Source organism: Lissotriton helveticus, chromosome 4_1 (assembly GCF_964261635.1).
Source record: "Lissotriton helveticus chromosome 4_1, aLisHel1.1, whole genome shotgun sequence".
In the NCBI taxonomy this organism is placed as follows: domain Eukaryota; kingdom Metazoa; phylum Chordata; class Amphibia; order Caudata; family Salamandridae; genus Lissotriton; species Lissotriton helveticus.
Window position 1 is genome coordinate 649,975,407 of NC_136063.1, and position 18,253 is coordinate 649,993,659.

At 43.9% G+C, this 18,253-nt stretch overlaps 1 long non-coding RNA gene across 1 annotated transcript; it reads left to right on the forward strand.

Annotated features, from left to right (window-relative positions):
• Positions 1-6,548: 6,548 nt before the first annotated feature.
• LOC144827275 (uncharacterized) lies at positions 6,549-17,867 on the forward strand. Its single transcript, XR_013610111.1, has 4 exons — positions 6,549-6,595; positions 6,911-6,977; positions 17,135-17,167; positions 17,270-17,867. It is a non-coding gene; the product is annotated as an uncharacterized LOC144827275 (long non-coding RNA).
• The last annotated feature ends 386 nt before the right edge of the window (positions 17,868-18,253 follow it).

Consider the following 18,253-nt stretch of genomic DNA (forward strand, 5'->3'; position numbering starts at 1 on the left):
TTTTCAAAACTTGATTTAATGGAGGAATCAGATTTATTATACCTTTATGGGAAAAGTAACTTTATTAAAATACACTTTGGGCTGAGTCAGATTGGCATATGCACAATTCTGCCACTCATCACGTTTCCTGAGGGAAATATTACCCCTGCCTGGGGTTTTAGTAATCCTGCCTTCTAGAGGACAATGGCTTGGCCTCTGCGTTCAGGATGTAAGCAATTGGCCACTTAGCAGGAATTAGCCATCTGAGAGGGGTACAGGACATCTGGAAGAAAAAGAACAGCCCTTACACATCTTCTTTTGACTTGCTGATATTAAGACGAGGTGACAGGATATGCTCCAGTTCATTCCCAGAGCCCTCCTAATCTCTTTGGCTCAAATCCCAGCAGGAAGAACAACCAGTACTCACCCTGACAGAGGGAAGGGGAGCTCATCTATATATAACTTAAAAATAACAAAGAAATGTTTAAAATATATGTGAAACCATATATATTTTTAGCACAACATCAGATTTCTGTAAATAATCATAAATAATGTTTGTGGAAAATGTTTTAAAATGTTCACAATTCTTCCACTGCAACATTTGAACCCTGGGAGAGTAAGGAAATGACAGCCTCAAGTATACCGCCAATTTCCAGACCTTGCCATCATGGAAGAACAGGATATTATCAAAAAGTTCAGATTGAATATTGAAACTATACTGATTTGGTGTCATCAGCTGGAGCCAGATCTTCTGCCTCACAACAGAAATCCCACGTCTATTACATCACTTGTCAAACTCATGGCAGGACTCAATTTTGTGTTCACAGGATCATTCTAAAACACTGTGGCAGTAACTGGTGAAATGTCACAAGCAACTTTCAGTGGTGTGTTACAGGAAGTTCTTTCATTAATGCTGAGACACATCAACAGCTTCATCCAATTTCCGTGATGTAAGGATTTTAGGAATGTGAAGGGCGATTTCTAGGTTTAGGTTGTCTACAACATGTAGTTGGAGAAATTGATGGCACACATATTGCCTTAGTGATACCACACACCAGGGAATAAGTATACCAGAATCAAAAGAGCTTCCATTCAATCAATGTGCAAAGTTGTCTGCTTAGCTGATTTGTACATCACAAGAGTCTGTGCGCATTTCCCCAGATCAGCCCATGATTCCTTTGTACTACGGAACAGCAGCATACCCCAGCAAATGTCACAACTTGGACCTGAGAAGGCCTGGTTGTTGGTAAGTGCAATCCGGTATAATATTGTTTGGGTAATTTCAAGGTGAATCATCTGAAATGGTGTTACATCTTTTGGCTCTTCTCTTTCTATCATATAGGAGAGTCACCTTATCCTAACCGTCCATGGTTGTTGGTACAGCTGAGGAATCCAGCAATACCAGGGAAGTCTGCTTCAATGAGGCCCATGTAAAAACCCGCAGGACAGATTTCGCAGGCTTTTGGGCTACTAAAGGCCAGATTTCGCTGTCTCAACAAAACTGGTGGAGCCTCCCTCCACTCACCCGATAAGATGTGCCAATTCACCATGGCCTGTTGCATGCTGCACAACATAACCCTGCGACGGAACATCCCTTAAATCACAGAGGATGGAGAACATGAAGAGCCACTGGGTGACAATCCTAAAACGTCAAACGAAGATGATAGTGGTGAAGAGGATGGAGTTAGCTTATGTAAGGATGTCATTGACAACTTCTTCACATGGGTGTAAATATCTCTTTACACATTAACTCTTAAACCAACTATTGATGTAATGAGGAACAAAGTATGTGGTGGACATTTTTTAGGAAGGGCATGTTCAGGGAAATCCAGGCCACAGGTCTTTGATGAAAAAAGTTTTAACATATTGACTTTTGTGTTCATTTTCTTTGTTTATCTCTGATTGTGTTTTTAAAAATATCTCCTCAAAAAGATGACTTAGTAATGTGTCTATTTTATTATGTTGCATTGCTCATCTTTTTTGTTTTAATCTGTTTCAGTATTCTTCCCAATGTCATCTTCATTTGGACAGTTCAAAGATGTGACATTTGCAGTTGAATGGTGCTGTGTTGTTCCTGTGTGTACATATCTTGTACTTAGATAACTTGAACTGTGATTGAATAACATTTTACTTTTTTTCTGTTGAATGGTGGAACCAAGTAGATATGTGCTGCTTGATTTGCTTTAACCACATGTAGTAGTCAACCAAAAGCACAGTCATCCCGCTTCATATTGGCAAAATGCAAATTTTGTATTAAGTGAATGAATATTTTGCTGTTTCTCATCATTGCAGAAGGAACTTCTTGCAGCTCACCGCTTAAAGTTGGCTGTGACATTTCTCCAGATACTGAAACAGTATATTGGACTGATCCTGTGGCCACTAAATTGAGTACTGCCAGGATTTGGGACAATTGGTGTTATTTTTGTGCAATTCCTATTGTGAGGCAGAGGAAGATCTGGCTCCAGCTGATGACATGAACCTATAATATTCTGCCTATTGAAATTGATGAATTGGATTATATCCCCTTCTTCCATGGTGATAAGGTGTGGAATTGGAAATGAAAAGATGGTACTGAGTATTTGTGTTATGTATGGTTTGTTATGTTTAATACAATTTGACCGAACATTCTGCTTCACATTTAATAAAATACTAGTTGATGAGTTTTTATTATTTGTATTTTCTTCTCGTGGTAGAAATTAGTGAGATACTTACTTGCAATTCATTTATGAATAAACAATCCTTTGCTTATTTACATTTTGAAATGCAAAATGGAAGAAACCAAGATTGAATGAATACAGAAAATAACTACAACACTAGTCTTTGACTTTACTTTTTTGCTTGCTTTTTTTTAAAAAAAAGCAAATAAACTAAAAGTGGATATAACCCAAAATAACAAACAAAATAAGAAAAAGTCACTCATGGTGAATTTAACCATACTTATTGAGCCAAAATTGTTTGAAGTCCAGTGTCCAAAATGTCTCTTCTGGTGGTCCAGATGAACCTGTACTCCTGCGGGGGGGGGGGGGATGGTGGAAACACAGTTGTAGGGACTGATGTGGGTTGAGGTGTTGCCTCTTGTGGCAGAGCCTCCATTTCTGTGGTTAAGGCAGATTTAGAAGGGTCAGATGTAGTTGAACCACGGACAGAACGCTAGGGCCCTTGCTGTCTAGGACAAACTCAACAAGGAATTACATAACTTGCTGGGAGGTGTTAAGGTGTGGTTATTAATGGTTATGACAAAATGAGAGTGCAGTATGTGATTGTATGCTGAGGAATAAAGGCGTACAATTCAGAGTTCTGCATGTGGTATATTTGCTTACATGCGCCTGGGGCTGGGAAGGATGCTATTGCCTCCATTAATCCTGTTGATTCAAAACCTCTCATGGGTCATGTTATGAGCTCAGTTTCCTGAATAACATGATTAAACAAAACAAATTAGCATTTTTGGGGGTAGGCAGTGGAAGCAAACTCTGTGCTTTGTTAAGTGTAGGGCTGACATTGGTAATACCTTGTTCAGAACACCAGCTTCTGCTCTGTTGCCTCTTTGCAAGCCCCCATCTACCATCAGCTGTTAAGAATAGTCAAGGTTATCAGGGCATTTTGAGAGGTGTACTGCATCTTTTTTGCAGTTTTATATGTCTCCTCTAGTTCCTCTCTCGCCTGTGGGAACCCCCTTGTACTTGCAGGCTTGCTCTTCAAACCAATGTGCTAGTATCAGATGTATCTGCAAACAGTCTAAAAGTCCCAGGATTTAGGAAAACCTTTTTCCTTTCTCCTGAGCACTTTTGTAGCAGATGTCAAATGTAAGTACACATTATTATCGGGATAACATACTTTTGTTTCATCTTTAATAAACTTAAAATAAAAAAAAAGAATGTGTTAGAAGTCTAGCTTGTGCCTCTCCAGCACCTTGGCCTCTGTGTTTTGAAAAGATCCCTTGACCTAAGTATGCAATTCTGAGAGCAGTTTGACTTTTGGTAGTGTAGCAACCACTACTATAAATTCAGATTCCATGCAGGGATGTACTACTGATAAAGCAGCTGGTGCAGTTTCACCGGTACCCAGGAGGTGAGGGGCCCATCACGCCCCAATTATGGCTATTTTTTTCCTACTAAACCAAAGAATGGGGCTCCATTTTCTTTGCTTGAATTGGAGCCCATGGCTCTCACGCTACACCACTGGTTCCACGGTCATATGGATGCAATTTGTGGGGGCAGGGGTCACAGTTGAGATCCCTGCCTTAACCCATGAAACACCTGGCACTGCCTTTGCGACCACTGGCTTCAGAAATATCAAAATTAGGGCCAAGGACACAGTGGAGACTCGCCCTTAACTGTGTTGAGCTCTGATGTCCTTATTTGTCACACATTTTTTCTTATACTAATAGTGAATGATATTGTATTAGTCAGTATTAATTTTAAAAAAGGGGAGCAGAAATTGGACATGCCCTGTGAGTAATGAGTTGCGTAAATAAATGCTTTTAAATATATGTATTTTTTTATGTGTGTGTGCGCATGTGAGTGAGAATGTGTTTGGGTGAGAGACAGCATGTTCATGTGTGACCTTGTGCATGCTATTGGAAGTGAGCGAGAGTGACAAAGGCTATGGATGATATTGAATGTCAGTAAGTGAGCATGAGTGAGTCAGAGAGAGTGAGAATGTGTGTAATATTGATTGCAACTGTGTGAGCCAGTGAATAATTAAGTAAGATAAAGTGTGAGGAAGAATGAGTGTAAGTGGCAATGAGTGAGAGTGACAGTGAGTGAGTGTAACTGTGAGCAAGTCAGTGAGTGAGAATAAGTTAGAATGGCGGAGTAAGAGTAAAGGTGAGTGTAAGTGTCAGTGGGAAAGTATGAATAGGATGATACAAGAGAAAAGGGTTTTCGTACACAGGAAGTGATGGCACTCAGCTGATTAACGTTGGTGTGTTGGACATGAAACAATTTTCTACGGTGCTGACAGGGAAGGGGAGACCCTACTAACCCCTTAATCTGTGAAGGAAAATCCTACCACATATACATATAGCAACAGTCCCGTGCACACATACAGTATTAAAGTACACAACGTAGATGTAATTCGAAAGCAAATGGCACAGTATTCAACGTTGATGTCTTGATTTCTTTAATTGGTCTTAACACAAAGCAAGCAAAAACAATTGATTAGGACCAAAGGGAATTTATAAGACCAAGCTCCGATAGGTTCCCTACAAACATTTAACAACAAATATATCAGAGGGTCTAGTAGAAGAACTATAATGTACGCACAATGTCACCTAACTAGGAGACCTAGATGTCCTCAACAGGTGTGTATCTATCTAGGGTCATCCCCGTAGTGGTCAAACAAGGATGCCACAACCGTTTGGCTCTTCTAGAACCCTCTGTCCAGAAACCCCCACTGGAGAGACTCACCTTTGTGACTACCTTTGGGACACTATCTAACAGTATACAGAAAGTGGTCAAGAAACATTAGTCCATTCTCAAATTTGATCGTGTGTCAATTCAGAGCCCTTTGTTTTCATTCAAAAGGGGACCCAACCTCAGGGATCGATTGATTCACACACGACCACGTGAAGAAATACCTAGGGCTCTAGGTTCTCTCTGGGATCTTCCCCCAGTCACTGGTCATCATCAATGTGGTATGTGCCAATCTTGCCCTCAAACGAGAAAGACGACTGAAATGGACATAGGCACCTCGAGACCGTGGATTCAGTCTAAATTCACGAACTGTAACAGTGAGAATCTCGTTTATCTCATCACCTGTCCCTGTGGCCTTAAATACATAGGGATGACAACCCATTAAATTAGAGTGAGAATCCATTAGGTGTAAAAGACAAGCGACGAAACTGACCAATCACTTTCTAGAAGCACGCCATCCCTCGACGGCGTTCCAATGGACGGTGATTGAAACCATACATTCCCGCACATGTTACAGATGTGTCGAAATACCTCCTACTTAAAGAACAGAAATGGGTGTTCAAGATGGGCACAAATCGTGTGGGGTTAAATGATGACATACCCTGGTCGACTCTCTAACTTAGACATCAGTGATCTATAACTGTTGACACCTTAAAGTGTAAGCAAGGGCTTATTCCATAAGCCATTAGAGGGAAGAACAGCCCACGGGGATTATATAGTCCTACCACTCATTTGGCATAGCTCTCCTCACTTGAGAACCTCTTTGTCTATGTATTTTTTATTTTCGTTTTCTTTCTATTTTCGAGACCATAGGTAGAAACATCCTGGTCAGACAATTCATTTTATCTTTCGTTTTTTTCTTATGGCGTGGGAATAATGGCTAATTCTTTCACCTCATTACATAAATGATCGTTAGCCTTGAACAATACTGATAAAGTTATGTGCAGGGCAATACTTGTAAATACAAAAAAAAGGTTCTTGGAAGGCAGAACCGGGCTTGGTAAACATTCAGCGGCGATTGGCTGAAAACTAGACTTGTTAAACCAATCAGAAGCCCTCTTATACCTACCGCCTTTCGTCAACAAAACAACGCACCATGTGATCGGCCTCTGACCAATCACAGGTGGCGTTATAATCTCGAGCATTCCCCTGCCTCGGCACCTCCCCGATCGGCTCGGACGCCGATTTTAGGAGTAGGACAGGTAGGCAGGGAGGGGGCAATCCCGTTTTTTATGCAGCTTACGATTGATACGCTTGTGTTTAAGCTGCACGCTTTTTTCAGGTTGTATGCACGACCGCTAGCTTTTAAACTCATGCAGCCGTGACAATGCTACAACCTATTGCCTGACAAAAGCTCACGACTCATGATATTGTGAGTTAATGGGACTTTTAATCTCATGAGTGGGTAAAGAGTGGATGGCTGATTATACGTGCGCTGGATGAAGTATTTTAAACATTTATTTTAAACATGGAGTTGGGTTAACAGAGTTTTGTGCGCTTATCTCCTTTTGTTCTAGAGCGGTGCTTCCCCTTTTTCCTAAGTCGTGGCAAGGTGGGGTGAGGTTTTCTCCTCTTACAAGTATGGTAAGATGGTTCTGTCATGCTAGATTGGTATTTGCTAAACTAGATCCAATGTTGAGACGTGTGCACTAATACAGTGCCTTTGATTTACATATTATGGTTACCTAACATTAGAAAGAATATATACTTCTATGTTTTAAATCATGAAATGAACTTTGTACGCTGTGTTTCCATAAAGGGTACCTATTTTTGACCTTCATGTGTTCATTCATCTTTTTAGTATATTCAATCGACTTAGAAGAGTGAAAGACACGATACGAACACCTAGTGATTTCAGGTGATCTCTGTATCTGTTTTTTGATTTTGAGCACATTCTTGGTTTCATTTATCACTAAATTTGCAGTAGCTATCAGTAGATACGGTCCTGAAGAAAGCAACGACAACTTTGTCATTATATGCTGAAACATGTCGACCCTATAAAACACCTGGGCAGTCCATACTATAGTGACTGTCACTGACTACTTTTTAATATTGGAAGAGTGGGTAACATCCGAATAAAATTGTTAGTACCCCTCATCCAATTTTAACAACACTTCTTTTTCTTATTTTTTCGCACTCCTTTGTGCACTGCAAGATCAGTCCCCCATTTGCCAAGTGTGCCAAGATCCTCTCAACTGAGTAGCAAGACCACAGTAAGACCTATCTGACCGGCGTAGGGTTCCTCTCTAAAACATCTGGACCCTCCCCCGTGAAAGTGAAGTGGCACTCCTGGTGGTGGTCTTGACGGAATCCCAAATGATGAAGGGCGGTTCCGTGTGGTGACTGATAGGCATCCTTGTTTTACCACTACGGGGATGACCCTAGATAGATACACCGCTGTTGAGGACATCTAGGTCTCCTAGTTAGGTGACATTGTGCGTACATTATAGTTCTTCTACTAGACCCTCTGATATATTTGTTCTTAACACAAAGCAGCCAGCTGACACGTGTTTCATCTGAGAAACAGTGGTCTCCGACTCTTCAGGGCTTAATGGTTGATTCCAAGGTCAGTGACGTCCCTGGACTGGTGATAATTCCAACCAGGTAGGTCGCAAGTCAAGATCAGAATAATGATTACTGTTGAGAGTGAATACAAGTATCTGCGAGTTGAGGCCACAGATGGCGTAAACGTGATGACTGTGATACTTCCAAACTGGCATCCACGTTGATGGCAAAATGACAGCCCTGAAACATGATTTGCAATTCTTAGTATGCCAGGCACATTGTCATAATACTGGCACTGGCATGCATGCTAGAGGTAATATTTGGCATATGAGACAGGCATGGTAAAATACTGAAACTGTCAAACTAGAGGTTTTTTTTCTACATATGGGGCACCCATGGAATAATGATGGTCCTGACATACTACGGGATATTATTATTGGCATAGGGACCTCTCATGGCAAAATGCTGGCACTGGCTCATTTGAGTTAGTTCTTGGCACGAGGGAGGGCAGCTGTAGCATATGGGAGTGGGGCAACCATGATAAAATACTGCCCATGACATACTAAAGATATTTTTTTAACTAACGGTCATTCCTGGCATATGGGTGACGTTAATGGCAAAATTCTGGTACTGCATATTGTACCCAATTGTTAGCATAAAGGGGGCATTCATGGCATATGGGGTGGACCCATGAATAAATGCTGGCCCTGTCATAAGAGTGGTCATTTTTTACATATGAGGGCTCCAGTAGCCCGTTTTGGTGCATCGACGTCCATGCATTATACTTATTGCAAAGGTGTCGGGGTGTTCACAAGGTGGTGGTGCTATTTTCTGTGCTCTCGGCATACCTTGGATATTATGAAAGAGGCTACAGGCGCTTGTGCTGCCCCTTTTCTTATGCACATTGTAGAGGCACACATTTATGCGAAGCAATGCGTGGGATAACTCACTTGCAGTCCTAATTAATAATGATATTAGTGTTCGTTACCGCCTCCTCACTTCTTGCACTCATATTACGTTTTTAGGGCTCGCCGGCTGATGCGCATGCGCATAGCTGGCGAAGCTCTATAGTGGCTTATCCAGAGTTTAACCACTGGCGATTCCTTGCAGTGCATGTGCGCTTTTTAGGTCATTGCGCAAGCGCAAGCCCTAAAAAGCGCTTGCACAATGCCACCAGCCGCCTGCCTGCCTGCCTCGCATTACCACATCAAAGGCAGCCCAGCCTCCCTCCCACAAGCCTCAGGCATTCACCCCAGCGCGACTTCTCCTCCCCCCTAATTACATCCCTGCTGTTTACTTCTTTCACGGCCTTCAGCTCCGGATTAATTATGCAGACCATGTCAGTGACTACACCAGAATCTATTCTTCTTTTCATATACTAAATATATCGGTATATAGAATGATGTTAAATCTACAGATTGAAAAAATGCATAAATATTTCTCTGTGCTAAAGCATCCCGTTACGTTGAAATTGTTCTCTTTCTGCAAAATTCTCACTCTATCTTTCTGTTCGCCTCCCTGTCGTCTGTCCTCTGTCTCTGCATCTCCCACTCTCTCTCTGCTGCCCTCTGTCCTTGCAATCCTCCATCCCTCTCCCTGCCCCTGCTGCTGTTTCCCTTTCTCTGCATCTCGCCTGCTCTCTGGCTGTCTCCAGTGATGTGACCCGGTCTCTCTCTCTGCCACACTTAGGCTGCTCTCTGACTGTCTTCAGTGACCTCTCTCTGTCGCTGCTCACCCCTCTCTCAGCCGCCCTCTGTCTGTCTAGGCTGCTCTCTGACTGTCTCCAGTGGCCTCTGTCTGTTTCTGGTCACCCCTCCTCACCATCACACACCCTCACATCCACTCACCCTCACACCCTCACCCTCACCCACCCTCACACCCTCACCCACCCTCACACCCTCACCCACCCTCACACCCCCTCACCCTCACACCCCCTCACCCTCGCACCCTCACTCACCCTCACCCCCTCATCCTCACACACCCTCACTTACCCTCACACCCTCACCCCCCTCACAATCCCCTCACCCTCACTCACCCTCACACCCCCTCACCCTCGCACCCTCACTCACACTCACCCCCTCATCCTCACACACCCTCACTCACCCTCACACCCTCACCCCCTGACCCCCCTCACAACCCTCTCACCCTCACACCCCCTCACCCTCACACACCCTTACCCTCACCCCCTCACCCTGACACACCCTGTCACCCTCACCCTCACACCCTCACATCCCCCTCACCCTCACCCCCTCACCCTCACACCCCCTCACACCCCCTCACTCACCCTCACACCCCTCACCCACCCTCACACACCCACTCACCCCCTCACTCACCCTCACACCCCCTCACTCACCCTCACACCCTCACCCACCCTCACTCACCCTCACCCTCACTCACCCTCACCCCCTCATCCTCACACACCCTCACTCACCCTCACCCCTCTCTCAACCCTCTCACCCACCCTCACACCCCCTCACCCTCGCACCCTCACTCACCCTCAACCCCTCACCCCCTGATCCTCACACACCCTCACTCACACTCACACCCTCACCCCCCCCACCCCTCCTCACACCCCCCTCACCCTCACACCCTTACCCTCACCCCCTCACCCTGACACACCCTCACCCTCACCCTCACACCCTCACCCTCACAACCCCTCACTCACCCTCACACCCCCTCACTCACCCTCACACCCCCTCACTCACCCTCACACCCCTCACCCACCCTCACACACCCACAGCTCCACCGATGCACCCACCACACAGCTCCACCGATGCAGCCACCACACAGCTCCACCGATGCAGCCACCACACATGCACCCACCACCCAGCTCCACCGATGCACCCACCACACAGCTCCACCGACACAGCTCCACCGATGCACCCACCACACAGCTCCACCGATGCACCCACCACACAGCTCCACCGAGGCACCCACCATACAGCTCCACCAAGGCACCCACCACACAGCTCCACCGATGCACCCACCACACAGCTCCACCGAGGCACCCACCACACAGCTCCACAGATGCACCCACCACACAGCTCCACCGATGCACCCACCACACAGCTCCACCGAGGCACCCACCACACAGCTCCACTGATGCACCCACCACACATCTCCACCGATGCACCCACCACACAGCTCCACCGATGCTCCAACTAAGCTCCAGCAATGCCCCCACCACACAGCTCCACCAATGCACCCACCACAAAGCTTCACCGATGCACCCACCACAGACCTCCACCGAGGCACCCACCACACAGCTCCACCGATGCACCCACCACACAGCTCCACCAATGCACCCACCACACAGCTCCACTGATGCACCCACCACACAGCTCCACCTACACAGCTCCACCTACACAGCTCCACCAATGCACCCACCACACAGCTCCACTGATGCACCACCACACAGCTCCACCGAGGCACCCACCACACAGCTCCACCGAAGCACCCACCACACAGCTCCACCGATGCACCCACCACACAGCTCCACCGATGCACCCACCACACAGCTCCACCGATGCACCCACTAAACAGCTCCACCGACACAGCTCCACCGATGCACCCACCACACAGCTCCACCGATGCACCCACCACACAGCTCCACCGACACAGCTCCACTGATGCACCCACCACACAGCTCCACCGATGCACCCACCACACAGCTTCACCGAGGCACCCACCATACAGCTCCACCAAGGCACCCACCACACAGCTCCACCGATGCACCCGCCACACAGCTCCACCGAGGCACCCCCCACAGAGCTCCACCGAGGCACCCACCACACAGCTCCACAGATGCACCCACCACACAGCTCCACAGATGCACCCACCACACAGCTCCACCGAAGCACCCACCACACAGCTCCACCGATGCACCCACCACACAGCTCCACCGATGCACTCACCACACAGCTCCACCGATGCAGCCACCACACAGCTCCACCGACACAGCTCCACCGATGCACCCACCACCCAGCTCCACCGATGCACCCACCACACAGCTCCACCAACACAGCTCCACCGGTGCACCCACCACACAGCTTCACCGAGGCACCCACCATACAGCTCCACCAAGGCACCCACCACACAGCTCCACCGATGCACCCACCACACAGCTCCACCGAGGCTCCAACTAAGCTCCAACAATGCACCCACTAAGCTCCACCGATGCACACACCACTCAGCGCAACCACAGCATCACTCAGCGGAACCACAGCATCACTCAGCACCACCACAGCATCACTCAGCGAAACCACAGCATCACTCAGCGCAACCACAGCATCACTGGTTCAAATATGTTCTTTCAATGTTTCAAGCTGTTTTCAAGCTTTCACGCTTTATTACAAATCACAAAAAGATGTCAATATTTCACTTCTGCTCTTGGATTTTCGTCACAATAAAAAACACTGAACATAATCTTCACAAAAGTTATTTACAAAAGTTTAAGCTATTGCCATTACAAATTAAATAAATTATTTAAGTATTAATTATTTAAAAAAATGAAAAGCCATTGTTATTTGTAATATTAATACATCTAAGTCACGTAAATACAAAACACGTTGCATTACAAATGCTATAGGTGTCACATTTGCGAAAGTTATAACTATTGGCATTGTAAATGACAAAGCTATTAATGTAACCATTTAAAAAAATAACACATAAATAAAAACAAAATTCATTTATAAGACGATTAGCTCAAACTTTCCTAATGCGAGCCCTATTGCATTTCCAATGCTTGTTAAATATGTGTCCTATGGAAGCCAATGGCACTGGTTGACGTATCTGAGCGTTACCTCTGTTTACGTCACATTTCCTGTGACAATCTTTGCATCTGTGCTGATTTTTTTTTTTTTCTGTGCCCTACCCTCTAAGTGCCAATGCTAGTCTGGAAATCATCCCGTTTTGAGCGAAATAACTCAACAACGTTGTTTTCTAATTGCCACAGAGGTGCTTATCTTCCGTCTGTTTGGGCTAACCTGTGCACCAAACCGTCTCAAATATCTAGTCAACGAAAAGCAAAACTTTTTTACTTGATAACATTAGTAAAAATTCCCCCTATTTATCCGGTTTATTTCTCTGTGGCCGCTCTGAATCTCATTAACACACCTCTTGACTTGACAGCAGCCCCATGGCTCTCAATCTCCTTTGCACATAGTCATATGTGTAGGGGCCGTTATTAATTCTTACGACGCACTTCACTGGAAGATGCAGGTGTCATTTAGGACCACCAGGTGGCAGTATTATACACGTGAGAAAAATACATTCGTCGTAAGAAATTGAAGATATGTGAGGACTCACTTCTGATGCTACCGTTTACTAGCACAACATTCAACAAACTTTCTCTATGGCATTAGACACAAATGTTACACAAAATCTACTGTGGTTTACTTTTTCTTTCTATAGGTCTTCAAGTGTTTTGGTTTTGGTTGGTGTGATCTAGTATTTATACCAAATAGCATTACGCTTTTTTCGTTAAGTATTTTGGCGAGAAAGCTGTTTTAAAGCCCTTTCATCGTACGTCCCCTGAATAATAAATATTTTATTTGCCGTTTAATAAATAATTAGACACAGTGAGCCACGCTAGGGCAAGCACTGTTTTCATCACAAAGGCTGTCTGAGCAGCCCTCTGATAGGAAGCTCTTCACCAGGAATACAAATTTGTATGGAAAAAGTGGACCTCTTTTCATTTCGTAGAATGCATTTAATATACTATGAGTGACAATAAATATGCAAGAACACAGGTGTGTACTACAAGGTGACAAATTACTCAAAGCCTAGGGCCGGATTCACACTCTGCATTCTGTAGTACATAAAGTGGCACTATTCACATATTACAAAATGTAATTCACTAACTTACATTCATAGACCTCTGCCTCTGCAACTCCTATCTTTTCTCTGTGGAGATTTCCGCACATGTAGCTACACGTTTTGGCCGTCTATATGGGAAGGACATAGGGGGAGTGCCTAGAAAATGGGAATGCTTACTCCAAAATAGGTGGGACTTAGGGAAGGGTGAGAAGGGGCTTATTTAATAAAGGGAATGCAACTGCAAAAATCCACCCACAAAAGAGTAAGTCCATTGCTATTCACAAACTATACTTCTAAAGTTACTACAGCCAAAATGCCCAAAACAGTAGGAAATAAACTGCAGCATTTTTTTAAAAGTAAGTTAAGCAGCACACATGGCCATTCACAGATACAGCATTGACAAGCAAGGACTTAATGTAAACACTTAGGGCCCGATTCCGATCTCGCCCAGAAGGGCACCGAACGCGATCCAGCTGGAAAAAGTATGAGCCGCACGCGTGTTTTCCGCCCGACTCGTACAGCTGTACGAGCGAGAAAGTACAATGCGAGCAACGCGAAATTCACCGACTGAATCGTTTCCGGATCCGAACTGCTCCGTACATCTCATCCGTAAGCAAACCGTGCCGTGTAATGGATGTGATTTATGACCGAGCCAGTACGATGCACGGTCGGAAAGCTGGTTCGAGCCAAAGTTTCCGGCTCGCAAAACGTCCGGGACGTTGCCTTTGGGGGTCTGCGTCGGACCCCCTGTCACCCGCAGCCTTAAGACTCGGACACAGGAGGAGACCCAAGGGTTTCCCCAACACAGGCATGTACGGTGTGGATGGCACGATGCGTATCCACTGTAGGGGGCGCCATTGTGTGAGACGTACCCATTCAGTCAATGCGAGCCCATGTACGCATCGTCCAACCGGCTCCCATTGACTTGTATGGGTGTCCGACAGAACCGAGTCCGGCAGCATGCGTCCGCATCGTACTCGCACGGTCGGACTGCAGAAAACACTCCTGCTCGGTCAGAGAGCTTTCCGACCCAGATCGGAATCAGGCCCTTAATAGGAAATAATAATAACTAATTTACATTATGTTGACTTCTAAATTAAATATATATATACAACTGTTTTTAGAGTTTAAAAGTTAGATTAAATTAAAAATATAATATTGTGAGACAAAATGTAACTTATTTAAAAAAAAATATTTATATTTTAGTAAAATGTTTTAATTATTTTCAATGATTACAGAAACACTATTATTTCATTTAATACATAATAATTAAATATTAAAATATTAGTGAATGCGGCTTTCTATTAGAATTCAAATTAAGAAGAATATTTTGTGATTAAATAATATATTTTGAACATTTACATTTTTAATCAATGTTTAATTTGATGAGGTAAAGGGCAGTAACATTGACGTAGGTTAATACTAATAATGTTAATTATTTACAGTTGTATTTTATATTAAAAAAATGTAATATTGGTAGAGACCTCTGCTTACATGTAAAAAGTTACGAGTAGTAACTTTACACTCATAAATTCAGTCTTAGATTCCTCCACTCCCTGTACTGAGGGAGGTGGAGACATTTAAGTCTACACTTAGGTGTAAATTTAGACTCAGAAATGGAGAATAGCAAAAATGTTCATTCTTACACGTAACTGCAAGAGATAATTTGCACATGAGTAAATCTACATGTGCAAATTTACCTCTGTGAATATTGCTCACAGTCTGCCGAGTTCCACAACATTTGAAAAATGCACTTTTTTACTTGGTAGCTGCACAGGTAAGCATTGCATAGACACAGATAATCAGAGTGCTTATCCAGGCATGATTTGTAAAGTGACAGGATTTCCTAATGGGAATAAGAGATTTGTCTTGCTTTTAGAGGATCTCATCTTAAGATCACAGGTTTCTGCAAATGATAAACCACAACCACAACTACTGGCACAGCTACGTTTTCTTGTCTTGGCAAGCTAGTGCAAGTTATTTAAAACATTTTTTCCAGGTGAGCATCTAGGGCTGACCACATCTCCCTTCTCGCTGTGTGGTTGGCTGGTTGATAGTTTGCTGCTATATTGTCCACAAAAAAAACAACAAAAAAACTTTTTTGCAGGAAGCATATGGTGCAAGGCCTCCGCTGCTTAGATATGAGGCCATATGCTTGCAATAAACAATTCAAATTGTAAAATAATTAACCATTGCATCATTTTAAAATAATGTTACAAACTGGTAGTGTACTTAGAACATGTAGAGAAACTCTTATTTGTTTTAATACACATCAAAGGTAATTAGGATTTGTATTGGCTCAAGATAAAGGTGCTATTGGGTTTGAATTACTGGAATCTGAAGAGAGAGTTAACACATAGATTACTAAAAAAATAATTATGCATTGGCAAAGCCAAGACGTCTCATATGAGAAAATTATCGGCGTTTCCAATGCGTTTTATTTTATGGTAGATGTCTGCACATTTACAGCAGCTATTTTTGAATGCTACTGCAATTTCAGAAGTCTCCAAGACAAGCACAGATGTCCAGACCATTTGTGTCTTTTATACTGTCGTATACCATAGAGCCTACACCAAGAGCTGGAGCTTGAGGAAATTGCTCAGGCACTCAACGAATTGTAAATGGGGTGTGACTTTAAAATTCAGCCAAACCCAAGCTCTACATGACAACGACATAACAGTACATCACCCTTGTGCACCCCCATCAGAATACACTTTGTAGGATATTAATGTCAAAACTGTCTAACCATGCCTGAAGCATTTACCTGGCTCTAGGGTTTCTGAGTCCTGTCCTTGGGAACATGCCCAGGCCAATCTATGAGATATTTTAACCTCCCTCAACATGCATATAGGCCAGATTTGTGCATACCTCATTTTTAGGATGACTTTCTAACAACATAAGTTGAGGTGTGTGGGATATGCATGCGACTTCAACTACTGGCTTAACCAATGAGACTTGGAAGACATTCTTCACCAGCAGTTACAGACAAGATTAGCTTTCATAGCTACAGGATTAACCATATTTTTTAAACAAAAGGGCCCAATATAATTGAGTTGGAATTTGGTTCGCCCCTTTGATACCAAAATGTGTGGAAGCCAAACAGACCTGATGATTCGGATGCAGACCTGGGTTTGAACTAAGGTAATATTCTGTGTATCACCTGGGCCTGGCTATAGCTTCTGTGAGATTTTTAGGGCAACTTTCAGCTTATCACAAACATGCTCCCGGTATTCTTGCACAGAAGTTACCTTTTCAGAATATGTCATTCTAAGTGAACAGAGAGAATGAGAGACTAGTGTTTAGATATAATGAAATATTGAAGCATGAATTGTCACAGTAAAATATAAACAATGGTAGGTCCTTTTCACGAATGCTCCTTGTAATTGTTTCTTCATCTTTGGTCCCTTCGCCCTTACCAGAAGATGTTCTCAGCACTTTGAGAAAAAGAACAGGTAAGTGGTATTAAACTTAATATTTTCCATGTTGGTCTTCCTTTATGGAGTATATACTTACTTTCAATTCTGGTATTTTCTTTTATACTTTCTTTTAAATAGCTAAAATGAAATTAGCATTAGGATTCTCTCCTCCAGGCAGGCATGCCAAGTCGGCGATGTGGCAAGCACAAGGTAAGTGGTTTTATTTATTTATTTTCCATATCCTGGCGTATGTCGACTCCCCCACCTCCCGCCCACCGCTCTTACCTGTACCGGCCACGCCTGCCTCACGGACTTGTGAGAGACTGGAATTGCACACATCTGTGACCCGTCTTGTTCAGCCCAGTCATGTGACTCCGGCCTGGCTTGCTGATGCTTGGAACTGCTTATAAGCTGCCATTTTCTGAAGCTCCTTGTTCATGCATTGAAATTTGTTCCTCTGTGTACTGTACCTCGTGTTGCTTGTTTTCCAGATCAGTTTCTACTTTGCTTCAGCCCAAGCCTGCGTCCTGTTCCTGTGGAGGCTGCTACAGATTTTTCCCAGTACTGCCTTTCTTTTGATTTACACCCTTGTCTTTTTTCTACACTTTGTTGCAGACCCTGAGCTGCTCACTAATTGTTCTTAGTTTGTGCCTTCTGTTCCTGCTGTCATTTTCCCTTTACTTATTCCCTTTGCTTCTTCCATAGCTCTTGTAATTTCTCCTCAGTTTCTTATATTTTGTCTTTGGGTTGTGTTACCTTGCTAGGTGATTGTTATTGCAGTCTCTAGTTCTCTTGAAGTTCAAGTCTCTTCCTTGTTACAGATCCTATAATCCTTGTGCTTGACTTGCCTGCTTGTTCTCCAGTTTCTCATAGAATACTTTGCCCCTAGCTATCTGCCACAGCTCTTAGGTTCCTTCTTAGTGCTTGCCCTTGTACCATGAAGAGTTCCTGATACATGTCTGATAGTCTGTCTCCTTCCCAAACCCTCCCATTTCTGTTTTTCAATCCCTGTATTGTCAGAATTCTTCACAAAATCTTAGACGTGAAACTGGGATCTTTGTTCCAATTTGAGTATGTAAATCAACCACCATTCTCATTTATCTCTCCAAACCTCCTTCCTCC